The 7,158-nt window shown below is 39.3% G+C and overlaps 1 pseudogene; it reads left to right on the top strand.

Annotated features, from left to right (window-relative positions):
- The first annotated feature begins 1,533 nt into the window (after positions 1-1,533).
- On the top strand, positions 1,534-3,654 carry LOC147452430 (uncharacterized; annotated as a pseudogene).
- The last annotated feature ends 3,504 nt before the right edge of the window (positions 3,655-7,158 follow it).

Genomic DNA, 7,158 nt, shown 5'->3' with positions numbered 1-7,158 from the left:
AAACAAGATGGCAAGAAGTCATCACAATTGAAAAAATTGCTCAAGGCTACAACCAAGACTTCAAGTGGAACGATTGCCCTGTAGAGTGTGCAACACTGTTTCACCTTCGCTGCGAACCCTCATTACCACAAAACAGATACACAGATGGAGAGACTCTTGCAGAGTCATGGGATCAGCTAGAGTGTGCAAATACAAATTCCCATTTGAAGCACAATACATCATGACTTCAACTATGGATGCCTGTACTGCTAGATGGCTTTACTACCGCCCTGGGTATGACCATCAAAATGTTGTCCCGTACCATCCCACAATCTTGCTCCTATGGAAGGCACACATGAATATTCAAAGAGTCACAAATTCATCTATATCGCATTACCTTCTCAAATATGCAATGAAACCAGAACCCCTTGGAAAACTGAACCTCTCCACAGACAACGCAGCAAGGCTTGGACTTCACAGCTTGGACAAAGTAAAGCTTCAACTAATTGCAACCTCTATATTATCAAAGCCAATATCTGCAACAGAGGTAGCAATCAAATGTTTGAAGATTCCAATCATCACAAGGAGTGAACGGGTTGAATACATCGACTCCTCTCCACCATCACTACGGCAAAGGTTGCTATCTCGTAGCCAGACTATAGTCATGCATCCAATTGATTTATATTGTGCAAGGCCCCTTCATTTTGAAAAGATGACATTCTATGACTACCACAGCAGATACAAAATTCTAAAGCCACACGAACATACTCCTGTACTGAGTTTCCGTGATGCGTACAACAACAGCATCATAAAGAAACAACGCCTCATCAGATTTACAGAGTATGATCATGGCCATCAAACAGAGGGATTCTTCTTCAATGTCTTGTTGCAAAAATTTCCCTTTAAGAACGAGATGGAACTTCTATCACCAACCAACACACTCTCTTCTTACTTCCTGGAGTGCAAAATCCGTCGGATCATTCTTCATGATGAAGACTTAGAGATGTACATAAATGAGCACACCCAACGCAATATGCTCGTCTCTGAAAATACAAGACACACTTTAAACCTCATAAAACAAAAGTTCATCCTCAATCGTGAAGATCCACTCACTTGTACAGTGAATGACACAGTTGAACCAGGAGTATCTCAAAGTCGTGCTACAATGCTGAAGCTACTGCAAGAGTTCGTTGAGACCAACAATGCAGCTCTGACCTCTCAACAGCAAGAAATCTTCGATCGTATAGCAGGCCTGAGTAATGGCCTCCATGTCATTATAGGCGTTCCAGGATGTGGAAAAACATTCCTCATAAAATTCTTCACCTCAAGCTTCATAAAAAATAATAAGACCGTTATCTTGACTGCATCAACTGGAGCAACGGCTGCTCGCCTTAGCAGCCTTGCAACTACAGTCCACTATCAATTCAGGATTCCTTGTTGTAAGCAAAATTTCCACAAGCAATTCATCCCACAGATGAAAGATTTGTCGCTATACATGGTGCCAACGTCATTATCATAGACGAGATATCAATGCTAACGAGTACAATCTTCAATATGGTCGTTCGCCAGATAGTTAACATCACCAACGGAACACTTCTTGACCCATTCAGTCAGAAGCTCATATTTCTTTTTCGGGATTTGGCGCAACTACCTCCAGTCTGCCATCACCAGGAGCCATTATGCCATGTTTGCAGTATACAAAACTCAGCTTACATCGTTGCAGCCACTACCCACAACATGACCTTCTCAGTTTGCCATGCTGCAGACCCCGCTTACATCTAATTCTTGGATACGATCCGTGTCAAGCAACCAACAGAACAACAAATAGCAGAAACACTTTCACAGTGTGTAATTAATGAAACTGAACTCCTACGAGTAATCGATGACGATACTACACTGATATGTACTCATAGGGAAGACGTATATAAGTACAACAACTTGATTCTGCAAAAGTCTTTCTCGGCATCTGATATTGTTGCCATTCCACTGAAGACCAATGCTCTTGATGAACCATTGCTGCAAGAATGGCTCCAAGACAAGGCATTCCATGAGATGGACAATACTGCAATTGGGGCTAGATGTATGATTACAGAAAACATTAACTTGGCTATGGGTGTCTCGAATGGTTCAACTTGTCGTATACTTTCCTATTCATACGACTGTACCGGTCAAATTGCTACTATAGAAGTAATGCTACTTTCCACTGATACCACCATGACAATACGAAGGACTAAACATGCTACAAGAGAAATCAATTGCAAATGGTTCCACAAAAGCACATTCCCTTTGTCACTCGCGTACGCAATCACTGGACACAAATCTCAAGGAGCTACGTATCAAAGAAAGACATCCTCATTATAAAACAAGCTTTCGCCCCAGGATTGGCATACGTCATGTTCTCTTGTGTGACAGAAAGACGCCATCTCAAAATATTGAACATCCCAACCCCAAGGATGTTCTTGCCGGCCAGTAGAACACTCCCCCAATGGTTAGACATTTCCTCACTTGTCTTTAGACATTTCCTCGCTTATTTTTAGACATTTTCTCGCTTTTTTTCACAAACAATTCCTCTAGCTCTTTCGGTATTTCATCTCGTAAGGTGCATGGACTACACAATTAATTATTTGACGACAGTTTTCTTTACTGTAGATTTTCTTCATAGCAAGTAACAACCTCCAGCATCTCCTCATGGACACCGATCAGGTAACCATTCCTCAAATTAATCTATTTTGTAGCTACATTTTATGCCATTCAATATGTAGAAAACTCAACCATCATATTTCTCTTTCTCTATCATTCAGATATTTGATAAATTCATCAACATCGCAGCTACCTCAAAACCAAAAAACAATTATTCTGTATACCCATCTTCAAATCAAATGCGCCTAGCAAATATGGCTGGCGAGGCTCCGAGTGCATTCATCGAAGGGTTCCGCACGACTTAACTCCTCCACTCATACATCAATAAATGCAGCAATCGAAACAAAGAATATAGAAATAACGAGCTAAAGGTGGCAACAGGTACTTCGAGCTCTTCATATTCTTGTATTGTAAACACTAAAAGTTAACAAATTTGGTTGCTTCTACAACATCTATCCTTCTTTTTCTACAGGGTTACAAAAAGAGATACTGCTATCGTTGGACATTGACTTTGATGAGTCAAACAAACTACTGCTAGACACAGAAGCCCAAGAAATATTGAACACAAAGACTGCTAGTATCACCACCTATGCAATCGAGATGCTGCACTACGGTTACAAAATTGCCCTCGACAAATTGGTCGTTCTCGACAAGAATACAGCAAGCTAGGCACTTTCCAACATGGTCAAAGAGTTTGGGAACAAATTCAAAGGGAAAGAGAGAGCAATCTTAACTGATGAGAAATTCACATGGCATTTTAATAGAGACCTTTTTGATGCCCGGTTCGGTCAGACAACTGATCCATTTCGAAAGCTTGAACCACTACATGGTAACCATATGCACCCCTTATAGAATATAATTATCTGATTATTATCTAATTACATACTAATTCAGCACATCACTTCAGTGCAGGACATCGACAACGAAACCAATAAGGAGATCCCCAACAACATAACAACTTCACAAGAGGAAGCAGCACGTTCCAACGTTGCTCCAACTCCCAAAAGACAACGACAGATGAAGAGAACTACGTAGTTTACTCTATTAGGTGCAAAATCAATAACCGTGTTTACATAGGCATGACATCCGATTTTGAAGCTAGGAAAAGAGCACACATGACAAATTCACCAAAACGGATGAAACATGATGTGTCGTCCTTTCCCCCATTTTGTCAAAACTTTGAGTTTCATGTACTGCACAATACACACGATAGGAGCACTGCTATTGCACTGGAAGCACAAGAGATAATTACTCAAGATGCAACGTCCACCAAAGGATACAATAATTTGAAGGGACATCCTCCAAACTACAAGAAATACTATTATTTAAAACACCATAGAAAAATATAGCGTGCAATGAAACTTAATCTTTGTTCTAAGGTAGCAACTCCCATTCAGTTTTCTCTTCTGTATTCAATCACTTCTCAAGAGTCTTTTCCTCTAATACTGTGATAATTTTTATGTTATGCTTCTCTATTATCTGTGAGACTTTCTTTATGTTGTGTTCTGTTCAGGTTATGTTCTGCAATTTTTTTCTTGATATCATATTATGTTTAGCTTATGTTCTTGCTTTCCTCTACATGAACATCATTCAGCTTTCAAATTTTAGGATTCAATCGCTACATGTACTGCAGCTCAATGACTGATCAACATACTAGTCCGTCCACATTACCTAAATGTCTTGCAATAACATCAAGAGAAACAGACAATCCATTCCAGCAACCCCATGTCTAATACTTCTACAAAAAATTATCAGCTAATAAGAAACAAATCATGTAGCAACAACTTATATATTTTACAAAAAAATTATAAATGTACAAATGCTGCACCTTGTCTTCAACATATTAAACAACACAAAACAACAACTGCATTAGGTTATAACGCTTGTTCTGAACATCCACCAAGGTTGAGAATATATTATTTTTTGAAAAAAAACAAGAAAATATAGTTGTGAACTTATACCATCTTTATTTAATTGCTTTGTTCAGTGTCTTTGTCATATAACCTTAATCATTGGCTACAACAATGTCTTTTTTTTTCCATTCAGACTATGACATACTTGACTACTTATCAGCTTCTTTGATTTAAATGCTTTTTCTTTTCAGTTTACAATAGGTAGGCCGATTCCAGCTGATCTGATTGAGCAGCAACCAGAATTTGAGACTACAATGTATAAATTGCACTATTGTCTTTACCCACATTTGCAAGAGCGGGTGCTCAAACACTACATGCATAAATGGACTGAGTTCATTCCATGGCAAGTTCAACCACCTACCCCATGGCATCCACATTACATACTTGGAACACACTCGCTCGAGAAATCACCATCGACATCGCCATGCTGGTTGGTTGCTCCACAAAACACCATTGTATGTTGTTCGTGCAGATTGCGGACGTGCTCGGCCTACTCGAGACTATAGAATTGAATTACTCTAACGTGGTCCCCAACCACCTTAAGTCAGCTAAACAATTCCTTTCGCGCTATTTTTCTGTCAACCAGTTAGTCACATGCGCAACTTTGAAGATCATCTTACCGATATAGCTCTTACTTCCTGCATCAAAATCTCCCACTAATATGTGTTGTTACCTAGTCCTTCTCCTCTTCTCCATAGAAGTTATGTCCGTTTCATTGTGAAGAAGTCATTGCATGCTACATTCAAAGTCTTACAACTCTCGTTTGCTTGGTTCTGTTCTTGATTCATCAACTTTTTACCATACTATTTCCATTAAATCGTTCCAGTGACTTACACTCACTTAGCGTAACAAGATTTGAGCAAAACAAATAATAAGCTCTCCCTATCTCTCTCTCTCTATCTCTCTCTTTTTTTTTAAAAAGGCCTGCCGCTCTCTCTCTCTCTCTCTCTCTCTCTCTCTCTCTCAAAACAAAACAGTACATAAATTCCTGTATATATGAGTGACTTCTGCTAACTAACGCTCACAAGATTTGTCGACATTAAAATAAGCGCACTCACACAGTCCCTCCCTCTCTCTCTCTCTCTCTCTCTCTCTCTCTCTCTCTCTCTCTCTCTCTCTCTCTCTCTCTCAGCTTTCACTTCTATGTTCTCTTTACTAATGTATACTCTTCTTCAATGCTTCGATGCGAACAAAATAGTATTTACAATGGTGCCCTTACTCTCCATTCATTTTCGTAAACATCCAGGTACCAAATCCATAAACATCCAAGCACCAAAGGGAAGCTCTCTCTAATTGCAATAGTATTCCTTGCTATTGCTTCTCAATAACTCATTGAAACACTCTCCAACTTCATGTCTTCTCCAACTTCATTCCTTCTCCTCCAAATCTTAGCAATCAAGGCATACTAGTTATTCTAGATTTGAGAGATGTATGTACTTCTTGCTATTAATCACTCCTATTCTTCCATAAGCATTCGATTTTTGATATTTAGCATCACTAATTAGGTTGATTAAGTTGGTTCTTAATCTTTTAGTTAGTGTGTAAGCCCTATTGTTTACTTGTGTGTAGATAGGTTTTATGAAGCTCTAGCACCATTCACCTCGTGTGTGTAGCTATTGATGAAGTGCTGTGATTGACATGTGGTAATTAGTGTGTACTTATCATTAGTGTGCTTGGGGTTTCAAGTCTATGGTAAGTTGGACTTCGATGGACTTGATGTGTGTAGGAGATTGATTGATTAGTGATTAGAGTAGATATAGAGTTAGTCTTGCCATGGCTAATCTCTACTTGCATTGGAGAGGTGATCTCTTGAATCCTCTATTCCTATTCATCTGATGCTCGTGCTTCCATGCCTAGCTCGGTTTCCAATCCACGGATTTGATAATTTTATGTGGGTTGCGATTAGGTCGTGCTACAACGCCTCCAAATGTGGGATTGTGTGTCTAACCTCACTATCGTATCTTACTGCACTATTAGCGAGAACCACGATTAAATTGTCAATCCATGGGATGAAGCTGACTCGACTAGTGCATAGAGTCTACAAGAGGTTGTCAATCTCTTGGAAATCAACTAACAACTCGCATCTAACTCATGCTACACTCAAGTGACAGAAATCACCAAAAGCCAATCGCACATCGGCAAACAAATCACATCCGTTGCAGCATCAAACGACATCCAAATGTAACGGAAATTCTATGACATTTTTATAAGACCTAAGCACACATGCTTATGGTCTCAAATCCCACTTTAGGTCAAGTGCTAAAATCGCGATTATTAACAACAATGGATTTTTGACCTAGTCGTTTTCGACCCATAATGCATCTAAATGCTTAGCAATGATGCCCCAATACCCCGCATATGCTTAGTTTTTATTTAAAAGTGTAAATTCCTAGTTATGATGTCAAAAGCTATGAATTATTGTGATGTGCTTATGTTAATGCGTAGAGCTCTTACCTACGGTTGTAACGCAACAAACACGATTGCAATGTGACAACCCGGGAGGGAGTAGGAAGCGTGAGAAGGAGATAAGTGAGAGTTATTAGCTGACGCTGTGTATTTCATTATCCAAAAACCTCCTAATAACTTACAAAAATTGGCTTTTATACCTTAGCCAAGATTTTTGGTG

The sequence above is a fragment of the Adiantum capillus-veneris genome, chromosome 8, assembly GCF_014529385.1.
Source record: "Adiantum capillus-veneris isolate H3 chromosome 8, ASM1452938v2, whole genome shotgun sequence".
NCBI classification, from domain to species: domain Eukaryota; kingdom Viridiplantae; phylum Streptophyta; class Polypodiopsida; order Polypodiales; family Pteridaceae; genus Adiantum; species Adiantum capillus-veneris.
Note: the sequence above shows the minus strand (reverse complement) of the source record. Positions and strands in the feature narration are given on the sequence as shown.